This window comes from Passer domesticus, chromosome 8, assembly GCF_036417665.1.
Source record: "Passer domesticus isolate bPasDom1 chromosome 8, bPasDom1.hap1, whole genome shotgun sequence".
NCBI classification, from domain to species: domain Eukaryota; kingdom Metazoa; phylum Chordata; class Aves; order Passeriformes; family Passeridae; genus Passer; species Passer domesticus.
The window spans coordinates 56463611-56479401 of NC_087481.1; the positions used below are offsets into that span (position 1 = coordinate 56463611).

A 15791-nucleotide genomic window follows, 5' to 3' on the forward strand; every position below is an offset into this window, starting at 1 on the left:
GAAACCACAGAGGCATTTGTGTAATTTCCAGCTCTGTGTTTAAGAACTCCCATGAGGACCTCTTAAAACCACCAGGTGTTTTCTGGCTTTTTAAGTCTCCCTGGAAACATCTAAACAATTGCATCATGTCGCTGCTCTTTGATCAGAGTCTTTAAAAGCTGTAACTCTTGTTTAATTGCAACACGGGATGTTTTGCAATTGGAATTTGGGAAATAACGGCTCCTTAAAATAGCTTCAAGCCTGAGGCATGGTAAATACAGAATTAATTCTGGTTGTATCAGGATAGTAAATAGTGGCAATCCGTAATTGTTGTAGTAAAATGAATTTTGGGGTCGTTGGGGCAGCAGTGTTGGTGCATTTCTTCAGCTGGATTAAAAAAAAATATTTTAATTATGATCAAATGTACATAATTGAGCAAGATTTGTGTTTATGACAGGAATGCCCTGGTGTTGTTGGGTCCCAAAAAGAGGATTTCTCCATATGGAATCCCCACAGCCCATTTTGCTCCTGGATTCTTTGAGAGCTCTTTATTTATCTCATTTTGCCCAAATTGTGCAAGCAGGTATGAAACACATTTCTGCTGACGTGGCTCCCTGTAGGAAAAGGCAAACAAGGCATCCCCTGTTTATACATTTCTGGAATGCTAAAATCATCTGTGTGCTTTGTTCCCAAGCAAACAAAGTCTGGACAATTGGGAAAGGATATTGTTATTGGGCCTCTGGGATGCTCCTATTGCATTTTATTTTGGAATAGCCTTTAATATATCTGACCTGATGCCCTGGGCAGGATAAGAAAATTCCATGTGGATTCTAGCTTTGCTTATTTTGGGAATTTTCCTTATTCTGGGAATGTCTCTGCTGGTGTTGTTTGAGACTGTCTTGAGTGTCTGTCCATGAGTTTTTGGCCAGGTAGGATGAAGTGTTTAAAACCCCTTTCAGATCTTCCACTTGGATCTCAATGGAAGAGGAATCTTCAAAATCCTGGATCCTAGAGAGCCTAAAATTATATCCTGGCTTTGTGATCCAGAGATCCAAATCTGAATTATTTCTCCTTTTGCCCTCTCATAACATCAGCAAATTTATCCTGCAGGTTCCTGGCAAAGCTTTATTTTAAATGCAGTTTGCTGTTAGTTGGATGCCCTGGAGCAGGCAGGGATCCCTCGCTGCAGCCTCAAGGAAAGCTCTTGAATTTCACTCCAGCCTGGTTAAATTGAGCAGATTTGGGGCGTTTTCCAAGGGTGTTTTTCCAGGAGAAGGAGCATTCTTGCTGGGAATGCCGAGCGGTGGTTCCTGTGTGTGGGTGGGCTGTGCCTGGGCCCTGTCACGCCTCATTTTCTGCTCCCCTCTCTGGGAGAGACCTCCTGGCCGCTGATGTCTTCAATAACATTTTTACTGTGAGCATTTGAAAGGAAAATTCTGCTGGTTTTCATTTTGCTGTCCTGGCCTGGCGTTTCTGCAGAACAAATGGAACAAATGTGTTGTATTTTCTCGCTGCGTTGACCTCAGCTGCCCGTGGCCCACGAGGACCCGCCAGGAGCCAACTGAGGCTGTGCAGGCTCGGTTTCAGCAAGCCTTGCGCTCATCTTGGGATGAAATATTTACTCTGGGTTGTTTTAATTGTGAAATAATTCATGGAGTTGGGAATGAAGCGGTTATGTGTAAGGACGTGGAGCTGCTGGAGTGATCCAGAGGAGGCCTTGGAGATGCTCTGAGGGCTGGAGCCAGCCTGGAGAGCTGGGGCTGCTCACCTGGAGAAGGCTCCAGGGAGAGCTGGAGAGGGACTGGGGACAAGGCATGGAGGGACAAGGCTCAACTACCCACCAAATGACACCTAAATTATTTTCACTTTTAACCCAATAACTAATCACTCAGAGTCTGAAATGCAGACTTTTCTGTCCAATTACAAAATACCACCCAAACCTGAGAAGAAGGAGAAAAAGAAGGACCATCCACCACCCTAAAACCTCCATCTTGCCCCATATGTATTGCTAAACCCTTGAAGTCTAAGTTTTCCACCCTGTGACATTACACATTTCTACTCAACTCCACACCCACAATCCCAGTGCTGTCATTCAATTTTGGAAGCCTTCTCTACAGCCTCAGGTCAGATGTAGTATTTTCTTGTGGGTCTGTGCCCTTCAGCACAGAAAGTCCAAAGTTCTCAGCATCCAGCAGGTTTTGTGTTTCAGCTTGGAGTTGTACAGCTCCTTCCTCCTCAGAATTTGCAGAACAGTGAGAGTCTTGTGTTTTTGTGAGCAGCTTTATCCATTTTTGTTTCAGCCTCCCACGGGTAGTTTTTGTTTTGCATCTGGATTTCTGGCTGTTTATCCAGCCTTTGAACAGGAACATCTGAGTGCTCCTGGAGCCAGCAGGAATAAGGACTTAAGGAAGAATGGAGTTGACCATTTCTTTTTGGGTCATTGTACTGAAGAATGGCTGAAATAAGCAAAAATTGATACAAATCTGAGTTTTCATCTCCCACATTGGACAGATAGTTGGGCTGGCTTCTGCAGGAAGGTTTTAGGATAGCAGCATCCAAGCAAAAAGGTCAAATCCCTGTAGGACATACCCCAAATCTTCAAATGAAGGAAATTTTATGTAAATGCAAACAAGAAATGCTCCCTGAGGGCAGCAACTTTTAATTTATCTCCTCAGTGTTAAAAAAAAAACAAACTTGGAACCAATTTCTGCTCCTCGAAGCATCTCTGGAGGAAGCTGTCCTCGTTCCTGTGCACTTCTCCAAGGAAAAGTCCTCTCCATTGGGCTCAATATGGGAAGTTGAAAGGCAGAGAAACCCTTTATTCACATCATGTTAATCCTGAAAACTCAAGGAAGAAAAGGCTATGGGTGAACTTGGCATCACTTGGGGACTTGGGTAGTGAAAATTGACAATTGTGGGAGGGGAAGTCACATCTCCTGCACATGACAAAATGACAAAACAGCTCCTTGAGTTCTGCTGGCGGATCCTGGAATGGCTGGGGCTGAGGAGGGGCTGGCAGGATGGAGATGAGGGTGATCCTCAGACATTTCCTGCACTGAGGTGTGTGATTGTGAGAAACCCCGGGGCTAAAGCTCGGTGCCTCAGACAGGAGAGATTGTGTGTGCTTATCTGGAAGTTCCCTTTCCTCCAGGCTGATAACATTCTGAGGAGAGGAAAATAGGAATTGCCATCCCCAGCCTCGTGTTATCGCTTTGGAAACAGCTTTTCTATCGCTCCAGCTGATGGAAAAATGCATTCCTTTCATCATATTGAACAAGTTCTGGTGTTGGTGGAGTTGCATGGTGTGGGATGTGGAAGGGAGAATTGAAGGAAATTCACTCTTAGTAGGGATCTGATGTGGATTCCAGGCTGCAGCAGGGTGGGAGGGGGGTTTGTGCTTCTGTTCCATCACACTGGGCAAAATTTTGGGGAAGTCTGTGTCCTCCTTGAGCTGCAGGTGGGGATGGGAGCAGGACCTGCCCTTGCCTGGCTCCATCAGGGGCTGCCTCACCCACCCCAGTCTGCCTGCTCTGCTTACCTTCCCTTGTGTCCCCTTGAGCCAGGATGGGACAGAGATTTTTGGGCAGAAAAAGTTAAAAACTAACCAGAGGAGACAGACAGAGCTGAAATAAATGAACTGCTGCTGCTCTGTCTGAGTGAAGGATGTTGTGGTTATGTCAGTGTCTTTTTCCAAAAGAATTCTGTCTTCCAAAAATTGTTAACAGGTTTTTGCCTGTTCTCAGCTACTTATTCATGCCCTGAGCTGCTGCTCTCTGAGGATGTAGAACATTTTTTTTTTGGGCTGTAAATCCCATCAGGGAAGTGTTTCCTTCTGCAGGGCTTTTGCCATCCTAACTTTAAAATGAATTTATTCCTTTTAACCCAGATATTCTCCTGGTCTGGCACAGCAAACACTGGTGCAGGGTGGCTGAGGGAGTTCTGAGCTACATAGGGAAGGGAGGGGATGGGAGAGGAACGTTGGAAAACAGAAATCCTTTGATCTTAGTGGTTGTTTTTGTGCTGTTTGTATTCCTGCACGTGCTGCACGCTGGTTTTTCCAGGGCTGGGAGCTGTGCCTGCTTTGTGAGATGGTGAAAAGAATATTTCCCTACTGCTTTGGGGTGTTCAGGTGGCTTTGGGGTGGTTTTGGGGTGTTTTAGGTGGCTGTGGGATGGTTATGGGGTGTTTTAGGGGACTATGAGGTGGTTTAGATGGCTTTTAGGATTATCTACATGGCTGTGGGGTGACTGGGGTATTTTAGATTGCTTTTTTGTGGCTGTGGCATGTTTAATGATGTTTATGGAGTGTTTTAGATGCCTCTTGGATGGCTCTGGGGTGCTTTACATGGCTTTGGGGTGGTTTAGATCCTTATGAGGTGGCTGCTGGGTGTTGTAGATTGCTGTGATGTGGTTGAGATGGTTATGGGCTGTCTGTGGGGTGTTATAGATCACTATGGGGTGGTCATGGGGGGTTTTAGGTGGTCGTGGGATGTTTTTAGATCATTATGAGGTGTTTCACATGGTTATGGGGTGGCTATGGGGTGTTTAAGGTGGCTGTGGGATCTTTCAGATGGCTGTGGGGTGGTTTAGATGGTCATGGGATTACCATGGAGTGGTTTAGATGGCTGTGGGGTGGTTTCAGTGGTTATGGGATTGCCCAGGGGTGGGTTAAATGGTCATGAGGTGATTTAGATGGTCATGGGATTGCCATGAGGTGCTGTAGATGGCTGTGGGGTGGTTTAGGTGGTTGTGGGGTGGTTCATATGGCCACATCCCAAGTGGTGGCCGTGTGTCTGTAGGTACCCATGAAGACAAAAGCTCAGAAGCAGTGCAGGAAGAATAAATTCCCATTTTTGCTGGGTCATTGTGGACCCAGAGGAGAGCTGTGCCTGAGAGGGCACAGGGGCTGGGGGGAGCAGTGCCAGCAGGGCCCTTGGGCAGGTGGGGCATTGCCCAAACCCCAAATTCTGACAGGAATTTGCTGCTTTCCCTGGATGTCCCATTGGAGAGCAGGAGCTGGTCCTGTTTGTGCTCCTTGTGTCCCAGCTCTGACTGTGCCAGGGCCCTTTCAGGGTGACAATGTCACTGAACCCTGATTTGTTTCCAGACATTTAAAGTTGTTCCCAATATGTTCTGTGCCACAGATTGGCGCTGAGCTGAGTCACTGAGTTTTCCTCCTCTTAATTTATTAAATAACCACTGAAAAGTCTTCATTAACAAATACATCCTGACTATTTAAAGGAAAAAAACCTCTTTTCTCTGTGCACATCTCCTGTTATCCTCTCCAGAATTCCAGTTCCTCTGATCCAGAGGTGCACCCAGAGCTCCTAAAGCAGAAGTCAGAATGTTTGCTGCAAACACCCATCCCTTGTTAAGCAGTATTTACATAAAACATGCTGACACCACTTTGGGGAGATTGAGTAGGATGCTTTCTCAGCTGTTGAAATTTGCACACGAGATGGAAGATGTTTTGATTAAAAGAAGGGTTAGCTGAATATTTTTTTCCCATTTATTCCCATGTGTCAAAATCAAAGCAGAGTTTCTCCAGGCGTTTTGCCCATTTTTTTCTCTTTTTTTTCTGTTCTTCTTGTTCAGTTGTTTGGATTCTTTCCCTCAAGGTTGAGATTTTTGTGGGTTTTTTTTTTCCCTTGTAGCAGAGGAGTTCAGTTATTTAAGGAGATAAATACATATTAAAATGCCTTTTAGACAGAAATAAACACTGTGACTGGGTTTAGCTTCCTGTTTATTTTTGGGAGCGTTTGTAAATTCATTCTGGAATTTATTGGATTGGCAACGGTGAACTGGGGACAGGCAGGGGGAAACCAGGGAGATTTTCCCAGTAACATCCTCCTGCCGCAGGAACAGCAGTGAAAAAGAGCACAGGAATAATTTCATTTTCCTTGTCCACATTCTCCTTCCTTGTAACTTCTCTAATCTGGAGCCATTCCTGTGATAACATTTCCCTTCTTGGTTACTTAGTTGATTTTTTGAGGTGCATTTCCAAAGCCTCCTCGAAAGGAGGAGAACTCCAACTTTCCTAATCAGTGCTGGAACGACTCCTTCAAAGGCTGAAATGGAATCTTATCTCTTCTTTGCCCCTGCAGAGAGCACAAACGTTGCTTTTGTCGTTCCTTTTATTATTTGCTCTGCGAGGGTGCGAGCGCCCCTGGCCACTGAGAAAGTGGAGCAAAAGCTTTTTTTAGCAACTAGAGCAGAATTTTCATAATAAACCTGATCTCGTGCCGCTTGCGAGCCTCCTTTGGGGAGAATCAGGGAAGGAAACTGGAATTAGGGAGGGGTGGAAGCGAGGGAACTTCAAGGAGCCTCATCCTAAAAACTCTCCACGGATTTGCTGCCGCTGCCTGGATTAGAGGACCCTTTAATTTGCTTTTAATTAAAATGATTTTCATTTATTCTGTGCCTTCTTCAGAGCTCCCGAGGCGCCTCACAAACTTGTGATGATGCTGTGTATAAAATAGAAAATGCATGTTCATGTGGTGCTGAGATTTCACCTGCAAGCTGAGGATGAAGGAGAGATTTACCTTTTTTTGGTTGTTTTAGAGCCTCAGATCCCAATTACAGAGCAGCTTTCCAAGCACTGCTGCTGTACATCTTCTCAATGAGTTGTAGTCCAAAGTATAAACACTGCCCTTCCATAAATAGCTTATCTGGTTGCTATATTTAAATAGCCAGGGCATTGTTTTTGCAACGTCATTCAGTTGGAAAAGAAAAAAAAAGTCACGCAAATACCTTTTTCTTTTTCTTTTTTTTTTCAAAAAGGAAATGCACCTATTGCAGAAATTCCCAAAGGAAATGATGGATTAAAATGGAAAGTGTAGCATAGCTTGTAAATAGAGTTATGTTAATTATCTTCTAAATAGTTGATCTTAATACAATGTAGAGATTAAAAAATGAGAATCCTTTCCTAAAGAAGACTGTGCTACAGTTTATTTGTGTACTCCACTAACAAGGAGGAGAGGAAATGCAGCTTTTTTTTTACTTTTTAAAAATTACTTTTGTGGTGGTTTCTTTCTTGCGGAGGCATAAACCCTGGATCAGCACAGAAACCTGAGGAAATCCAAGGAACATTATGGAAAATGGAGTTTCAGGGATGAATTTGATGTCCCAGAACAACAGAGAGGGGCAGGCTGGCAGGAGCAGGGAATTTTTCCAGAGCCTTGAAAAGTTGCCTGTTTTGGGGAGAAGAACAAATTGGAGTAGAGAAGATTCTGAGATTTTTTTTTTCTTGCTCTTGTGAGGTGGGAGTTGGTCTCTTCTCCCAAGAAACAGCACAAGAGGAAATGACCTCAGGTTGTGCCAGGGGAGATTTAGGTTGGATATTTGGGAAAATTCTTTTATGGAAAGGAACTCTAACCCTGGCAGTGGTGGAGTCCCCATCCCTGGAGGGATTTCAAACTCCTGTGGATGTGGCACTTGGGGACATGGGGCAGGGGTGGCCTTGGAGCCATGGTTGGACTTGATGATGTTGGAGGGTTTTTCCATCCTCTACAATTCCATGCTTCTCTGAGTTTGGACATCCCTGATTTAGGGCTGGCACATTTTGAAAGGCCTCTCCCCAGTCTGCTGGAGGCAGAATTTCTCCATGTGTTTTCAGGCAGTTGTAGAAATTCAGGGACCATACCATGAGTTTTTAATATCTGATATTCAAGAGGGAAAACCAGAATAAAGTCCTTAAGCACAATATAAAGATGGTTATTTCCTAAAAAAGTTGTCTTATCAAAAATGGCTCTTCTGCTCTCAAAGAAGAAAAGCTGAAACTTTTGCTTGCTGTGTCCAAAATTCCCCTGTTGAAGTTTGGGGAAGCAAAAGGCCCTTTTTGAGGATGTCACACCAGAACTGTGAGCAGCAGATTTTCCCATAATAATCCTTTTGTTCCCTAAATGAATGCAGCAGTGTTTGCTCCTGCGGAGGAGCTGCTCATGAGGAGGTCACAGAGGTTGCTCAGATCCTTGGAGGGGGGCACGGGGCTGTGCTCAGCACTTGCAGAGCTTGAGATTTTGGGTTTTTTTGGGATTTAACTTTGAAATCTTTGCATGGGCAGGGACACCTTCCACCACCCCAGCTTGCTCCAAGCCCTGCCCAACCTGGCCTTGGGCACTTCCAGGGAGGGGCAACACTTGAGTGTTTTAATTTGAGTTTTTGGCGTTTGTTTGTTTTTGTCCCACCCTTGTTTCCCAAACCTCATGCTCATCTCTTGCTCTGCAGTCAAACCCATGAATTCTGTGTTCTTTTCTGCTAAAACTGATCAAAAAAGGTGATCAGCTGAAAGCTGGTGTTTGGAATAACCTCAGTGAGACACACAAAGCAAAGTGTCTCTTTCCTTCTTTCTCCCTGCTGTGTCCTCTCCTGGAGCAGATTCCTGATGGTTGAATCTTTCTTCAGGTCTGGAGTGGATTTTTTCCAATGAGAAGTTGCTTGCAGTCTTTGACCTGAGAATCCATGGATTTCTGTTCTGTAGAAATGCATTAGGCTGTCGCAAAACCATATATTCAAAGCACAAATTGCACTTAGAAAGTAAAGCTGGGCAGGCCTTTAATTTTTTTTTCTTATTTTTAATAGACTCTTACACTGAGTAAAATTTAAAAAGATGGTTATAACCATCTTCTGGAGCCACTGCGTTCTGTTGCTCTGTAAATAATAATAAATGACCAGTTTGGGGCTGTGTTTAGGGTGATTATTTTGGAATTTTAGGCTGTTGGGATGATGGAGTTGGCGGCAGCCATCCACACCCAGCTTTATTAAGAGCCAATTTCTGGTGGTGAAAACCCACAACAGTTGGGTGTTTGAAATGACTTTTAAGCCATCTGTGTGGCATCTCTGTGTTCCATTGTTTCATCCGGCCCAGATGCTGGGAAATGACTGAAAGGAGCTGGAGCTCCAGCACAAATTGTTCTTGTCCTGGAAATGAGGATTTTGTGACTTCTGCCTCTGGGGAGGCTGGGTGAGATGGAGGAACGGAAGGTTGGATGTTCCTAGAGGAACATCAGACACCCCAGCTGGCAGCTGAGTGGGACCCCAAATGCTGTGTGAGAGCCCTCTGCTCTCCATCCCTGACTGGTGCTACCACCCTGTGGTGTCAGAGTGAGTTAGGATCTCCAGGAAAATGGGGTTTCTGGTGTGTTGCTGCCCAGGGAAGGGTGTCAGCATCAGATGAGTGTTGTGGAAATCCCATTGATGAGTCATCTCCTGCTGTCCTGATGCACAGCTTCAGGGCAAGAGAAGTTCTGTAAATTATCCAGGCTTGATAAAACCCTCCCAGGCTTCCCCAAACCAGTTTTCCCTGGAGGTTTAAAGGTGAGGGGGAGTTCCATGGCGAGGAGATTCCCAGGATAACCCAGGGAAGGTTGGGCCAGCTCAGGTCTGGAGCAGCCTCACCTCTGGCAGCTCCTCTGTGGGTTTACCCAAAGCTGGAGGAGCAGCGAGTGCCTCAGTGTTGTCATTTCAGTCGGGCGTGACAGGAAGTTCCTTAATGAGCACGGAGCAAAAGTCATTTTCATAATTACTGTTCTAAAAGGCACTCATGAAATACTGATGAATTTGCTTGGCAGTTCCTGGAAAACCTAAAGTAAAGCCCAGCTTTCCACGGAAGATTGGCCTGAGTGGTGTCCAGAGCTCGTTGCCAAGCTCAGCTTTGCTGTGACCAGTTTTTAAATGACTTGGACAGCCCTTATGGTAGAAGCAATTAATTTGTGTCAGGTGGAAAGAGGACTTAAAAAAACCTTTAGGGGCACAAATAAACTGCATCCAATAATTTATGTATTTATTATTTTGATATTTTGAGGAGAGGCTGTGGACTCTTTGGGATGTAATTGCACTCCTGTCGGGAGCATCCAGGCTGGGCTGTTTGCATTTCTGCTGCACTGACTTGTGGTGGCATTTGCAAGTCCATCTCCCTGGAGTGCTTGAGGCAAATGGTCAGAACATCAGCAATTGCAGTCTGCTGGAATAACTGAGGCTTGTAAAGCTTTTTATATTCATCAAAAAGCAATTTCTGTTGGGGTATTTTAAAGATTCAGTACAAGGGCTGGATGTTGGTTAACAGAGTCCTGATTTTGTGTTCTGTGTGCATCCAAAACATCCTAACAAACATCCTTAGGACATCAAAACCCTGGAAAACATGCAGAGCCTGACCTCTGAACACAATGTTTTCTTCCTGTTTACGTTGGCCCGGGCCCTTAAAAAATGATTTATTTTGTTGTGCAGACGATTACCAAATAAGTTCACATCTGTGGAAGCTTGTGTGAGGTAGATATTGAAACTTGGCACAGTTCTGCAGGTTCCTGACCTTGCAGGAGCTCATTCAGGACTTTGGGATGATAACATCAAAGACTATTCTAGAGGTAATAAACTAAAAAAAAAAATTAAGTTTTGTTTCTTTACATTGTCAGTGAGAAAAAAACGTTGTAGGGGGAGGAGAGGTGTTCTAAAGGTTTTGTTCTAATTCTTATTTCTCTTTCCTTTAGTTACTGGTAATAAATTTTTCTTTATACCCTTTAAAAGTTTTGAACCTGCTTTGCCTTTTTCCTAATCCTACCTCCAGCAGGGAGTGAGTGCATTAGTGATTAGCCAGCACCAAACCCACCACACTCCTTAGTGCGTTAACCGAGAAATCTCAAAATGAGCCAAATTTCAAATTAACAAACCAAAACCACTACCTGAAATCAGTAATTCTACCCAGTTTCAATCTGAAACCATCACATATCACCTCATCCCTGCCAGCAAGGGCGCTCCAGACCAAATCTGTGCTGCAGCAGGGGGCAAGCTCTGCGGGCAGATTGGCCTCCCTGAATGCAGACAGCCATGCCAGGAGGTTTTTGCTCATCGATTTGGAGCAGAGCAGCACCTGTGGCTGGGGGATGAAGTGCTCGCTCAGCACGGTGCCAGATGGCTCCGTCTGGGAGCAGTTGCTGTGCTGCAGGGCTGGGATGCTCTGCACAGGGACATCCAGAAGCCTCTGGGGCTGGCCAGAGCCAAATTCAAGGTGAGGATGTGAAGAGCAACCTGGAGGAGAAGGGCTGAGCTGGGGTGGAAGGTCATGGAGAACACCAAACTGAGCTCGAGCCCAAAGTGCAGAACAAAAAACTGGTTCTGGGAGGGCAAATTGCAGCTGGAGCTATGGGGAGAAATATCATTGTTGTTGTTGGTAATAAAGGGATGGGATTATTTTTGGGTTAAGAATGATTTGTTGTTCGGATTAATATTAGTTTTAGAGGTTGTGAGATTTTAAAGAGGTAAATAACTGGTTGTAGTTCAAGAGTAGTTATGAGGTTTTTTGTTATAAGATAACTTTCTAAACTAATAGACAGTTGCTATAGGGTTTATTTTATTTTTTAACTTACTGCTTTTACTTCTGTTGTATTATGGATACTTTTGTCTAATGGGCTTTTAACTCACATGTACACATATGTTTTGATTATAACTTCTAAATTCATAGCTTACTTTATAGACCTACACTCTTAACATTATAAACTTTTTACTATCTTATTAATAGCTTTTTATTTACTTAAAGTATATTCCTACTTATAACTATAGAAACATAAGTTTATGATATTTCTGCTTAATGTCTGTGTACTGTATTTTTACATCAATCCAAACTTCTCCCAGGGCTGCAGATCAAACCCTTCAGTCTCTGTGGAAGTGTTTGTGCTGTTCTGGGGGAGTTCACTGCCTTAAAACATCCCGTGGTTACAGAGTTATATTTTCAGTTAATTCTCATGAAGTGAGAGAGTGAATTCTCATTCTGCTGCATGCTCCCCTGTTTCACCAGTTTGTACTGGTTGGGATTGAGGGGTGTGAGATCCTTCCCTGGGATGTCACCAGGAAATGTTCACTGTGGCCAAGGTGAGTGTCATTAAACCTCCCTGGCCATCCTTCTCCCAGCCCCTGCAGATGGCATTTCTTTTATTTCTGTCACCCAGGAGCCAGCACAGCTCCTGAAGCAGCACTGGGAAAAGCAGAGAGTGCTGGGGCAGAAGGATTGCGGGGCAGGAAAAGGGATTTATCTGCTCTCAGCTCCCACTTGTGTCCCATGGTTAAAATACAAGGAAATCAAGAACTTCAGTTTTATATTTTCTAAAAAAGATGTTTTGGATGTGTTCTCCATCATAGCATTATTTATAGTGGTTAGAGTTTGGGAAATAAGGAGAAAACCCCCCAGTGCCTTGCTGTTCCACATAAATTGATGTTTTCTCGTCATTACTCCTGAAGCAGAAGCTTTCCTTGACTACTGAAGAATTGACTTGTACATTGTTTACAAAAACACTCCCTGCAGGTCCATCTTTTGCTGGCTCAAAGTCACTTTAAAAAGGGCTTTGCCTTATCTCAGTAGCACATCTTGGGAAGTCATTTAGTGAGCAAATTGCCAGTTAATTGCCTTGATCAGCTGGTGAGCAAGATGCTCAAAATGAACTGTTCTTAATCATGATATCAAAATATCACTTCTGTTCCATTAATGAGCGTGCTGTGAGATAGGATATGTTTTTTAAGGAAGCTGCTTAAGCTGATTTCGTTTGCTTTTTATTTTTAGTTAATGCCTTTAGTTGGTTTCCTGAAAGAATCAGAGATCTGGGTGTGTGAGAGGGAAACCAACATTTCCAGGATCAGTGGATGGTAACACTGAACAATTTTCCATAACATAAAATTTGGGATATCTCTCAGACATGCCAATCTCAGAGCTGTGGGAGCAAATTATTCTCATTTTCCTCTCTTGGTGGGCAGAGCTTGACTTGGAGCTCACAAAATCAGAGCCACCAGTGCAGAGCACGGCTCTGCAGCTGCCAGGACGATTCCTGGCCAGCACATCAGCTCAGCTCTTCCATCTACTGAGGCTTTGGGTTCAGAAATCTTCCTGAGACATCACATTTATCGACTGTTTTCCCGAATTTTCCTCAATTAGCAATTGCCAGAGGAAAGGCCTTGTGGTTGTTAAAGGCACAGAGCTCAGGGCTGACCTCTCGCCTCTCCCATCACCCTGCTCAAAATCAGCTGCTGTGCCTTCCCAGGGTGTGGGCTCCTTGCTTTTGTACACCCAAAAGCCTTTAAAAGCCTTTGCCATCTCTCAGAGCATGAGCTGGGTCCTTTCAAACACCTGGAAATTGTTCTCTAGAGCCTGAAAATGTAAAATAATTAAAATTATTCTGCCTGGGAGGTAAAAGCCTGATTGCTTTTTCCAGGAGTACTGCTGTCTCAGCTTTGTGCATCTTCTCCAAACTCTGAATTTCTGTTCTTCCTCCCTTGCCCATCGCACCTGGAGATGGGATTGGGATTTAATTTCCTGCAAACAAGGTGTCCAAACAGCTTTTGGGGAGAGGGAAAGAGCTGAGCTTCAGCTGCCCAGGCTGCCCATGGAGGCTGGCGTGGGACTCTGCTGACGGAGCACTGGGAGGGAAGAGGGAGAATTGCAGGAAAAAGAATTCCTGTGACTTCCCCTTCCATCCTCCCCCAGTGTTTGCAGGGAGGGTGTGATGAGGCTCAGGGCTGTCCATGGAATATTTTATTTAACTGTACCACGAGCAGCTCTGCTCTGATATTTCCTGGGATACAAATACGTGGCCTGGTCCTCTGGTGAATAAGAGAGGGGATTTCACTTTGTTGCAGCTTCAGCCAGTCATTGATCAGCCTGAATATTTATATCTATCTATATTTATATATATGTCTATATCTATATTATATTTATATTTTATAGTTATAATTATTATTTTTAATATTTATATAAAATACCACAAGTAGATTTTCTCAGATATTTCCTGGTATATAAATATGTGGCCAGATCCTCTGGTGAATAAGAGAAGCGATTTCACTTTGTTGCAAGTTCAGCCAGTCATTGATCAACCTGAATATTTATATATATTTATATCTATATTTATATCTGTCTATATTTATATTATATTTATAAATTTATCTTTATAGTTATTATTTTTAATATTTATATAAAAATACCACAGGTAGATTTTCTCTGATATTTCGTAGGATATAAATACGTGGCCAGGTCCTCTGGTGAGTAAAAAGGGGGATTTCACTTTGTTGCAGCTTCAGCCAATCATTGATCAGCCTGAACATTTATTTTCCAGTCACAGGAGGAAAATTTGTTTTAGCTTGGCCAGAGCCTGTCAGGTTATTCCACTGAATCTGTGGGGTGAGCTTCTATCACATGTTAAAGCCACAAGCAAAATATTCAGCAATCAGGTTTTCCATCCTCAGTGTGGGACTGCACTATCTGAATTTATTCTATAAAAAGCTCTCCCGTTTTATTTGGGCCAGTCTATCCTCAAAGACCAGTCTGACAGGCAGCAGAATTCAACTGATCCGAAAAAATGGGTCCTGTGGGGCAGCAGCTCTTGGGCACCTCTGCACCAGCTGGAAAGGAGGTAAATAAAGGGAAGAAAAGTAATGTTTTAATCTTGTTGAAATGTAGCTCATCTAGTTAGGTTGAAGGACTGAAAATTAATCAAAATTACCTTGATAAGCTGTCTGTTGATTGATTTGGAATAAGCGCTTCAGGAATATGAAATAAAAATTAAAAATACTAGAGGAGAACTGTAGAACAGCATAATATGGATAATTTGGGGGAAATATAATTTGGAGGATCTCCTCCCTTAGTCTCCTGGGCTTGTATTTTTTTACTCTAAAATGTACCTGGCTGTGATTTGTTTCTGTGAAACTGGGACTGGGGTTTGGGCTTAAAAGTATGGGAATGTGTTTGTGCTTTGGAGATTGTGGTGCAGACATACCAGGGGGAAAATCCCCAAAATTCCCAGAGCAAAGAACACAAAGTGCTGGAGAGATGCTGGAAATAGAGTTTGAGGTGTCTTTTAAGAACCACGGAAAGAGACTTGCTTTGAAAATTTCCATGTTTTAGAGAAATTAATTTGTTAGGGTGTGGGAAGGATTAGTCAAAACATGGGATGGGAATGTAAAACAAACAGAAGCAGTGACAGTATTGGGGGGTTTGTGTTTATAAATGATCCTGCTGGAGATTCTGGTGATGCTGCGTTTCATCTGGAAGGGTTATTCAGAAGAAAGTCAAGTTGGCTGCTTTAATTTCATGTCTCTGAGGCTGAAAGTGTCATGTAAGGAATTTCAGAGCCTTTCTGTGTGGTTTTGGTTGGAAGGGACCTTAAAGCTCACCCAGTTCCATTCCATTCCACAATCCCAGGTTGCTCCAGCCTGGCTGAGGACACTTCCAGGGATGGGGCAGCTTCTCTGTGCCAGGGCCTGCCCATCCTCCCAGGGCAGGGTTTCTTTGCATGAATCTCTAGATAAAATAAGTATTGAATTTCATCATTTTGACCACTCAAAGCTCTTCTTTTAAAAGTTGCTAGATGGCAGTGGTGGAGTTTCCATCCCAGGAGGGATTCAGAAGAAGTGAAGAGGTGGCACTTGGGGACATGGGGCACTGGTGGCCTTGGCAGTGCTGGGGTTGAACTTGGTGATCTTGGAGGGCTTTTCCAACCTAAGCAATGCTCAGAACAGGAATTTTTGGATGTTCCTCAGTGACCTGGAGGCTCAGGGGGGCCCTTGTGGCTCTGCACAGCTCCTGCCAGGAGGGGACAGCCGGGGGGTCGGGCTGTGCTCCAGGGAACAGGGACGGGAGCAGAGGGAACGGCCTCAGGCTGGGCCAGGGCAGCTCAGGGTGGCTATTTGGGAACAAATATCTGGAAAGGTTTGTCCAGGCCTGGCATGGCTGCCCAGGGCAGTTTGGAGTCCTCGTCCCTGGTGGAATTTGAAATCTGTCTGGATGTGGCACTTGGGGACACGGGGCAGGGTGAGGTTGGGTTTGATGATCTCAGAGGG

General features: G+C 44.1%; 1 protein-coding gene across 7 annotated transcripts in view; it reads left to right on the plus strand.

The window, feature by feature from the left end:
• Nucleotides 1-15791, plus strand: part of PTPRE (protein tyrosine phosphatase receptor type E) — an 89891-nt gene that overhangs the window by 11109 nt on the left and 62991 nt on the right. The window lies entirely within an intron of this gene.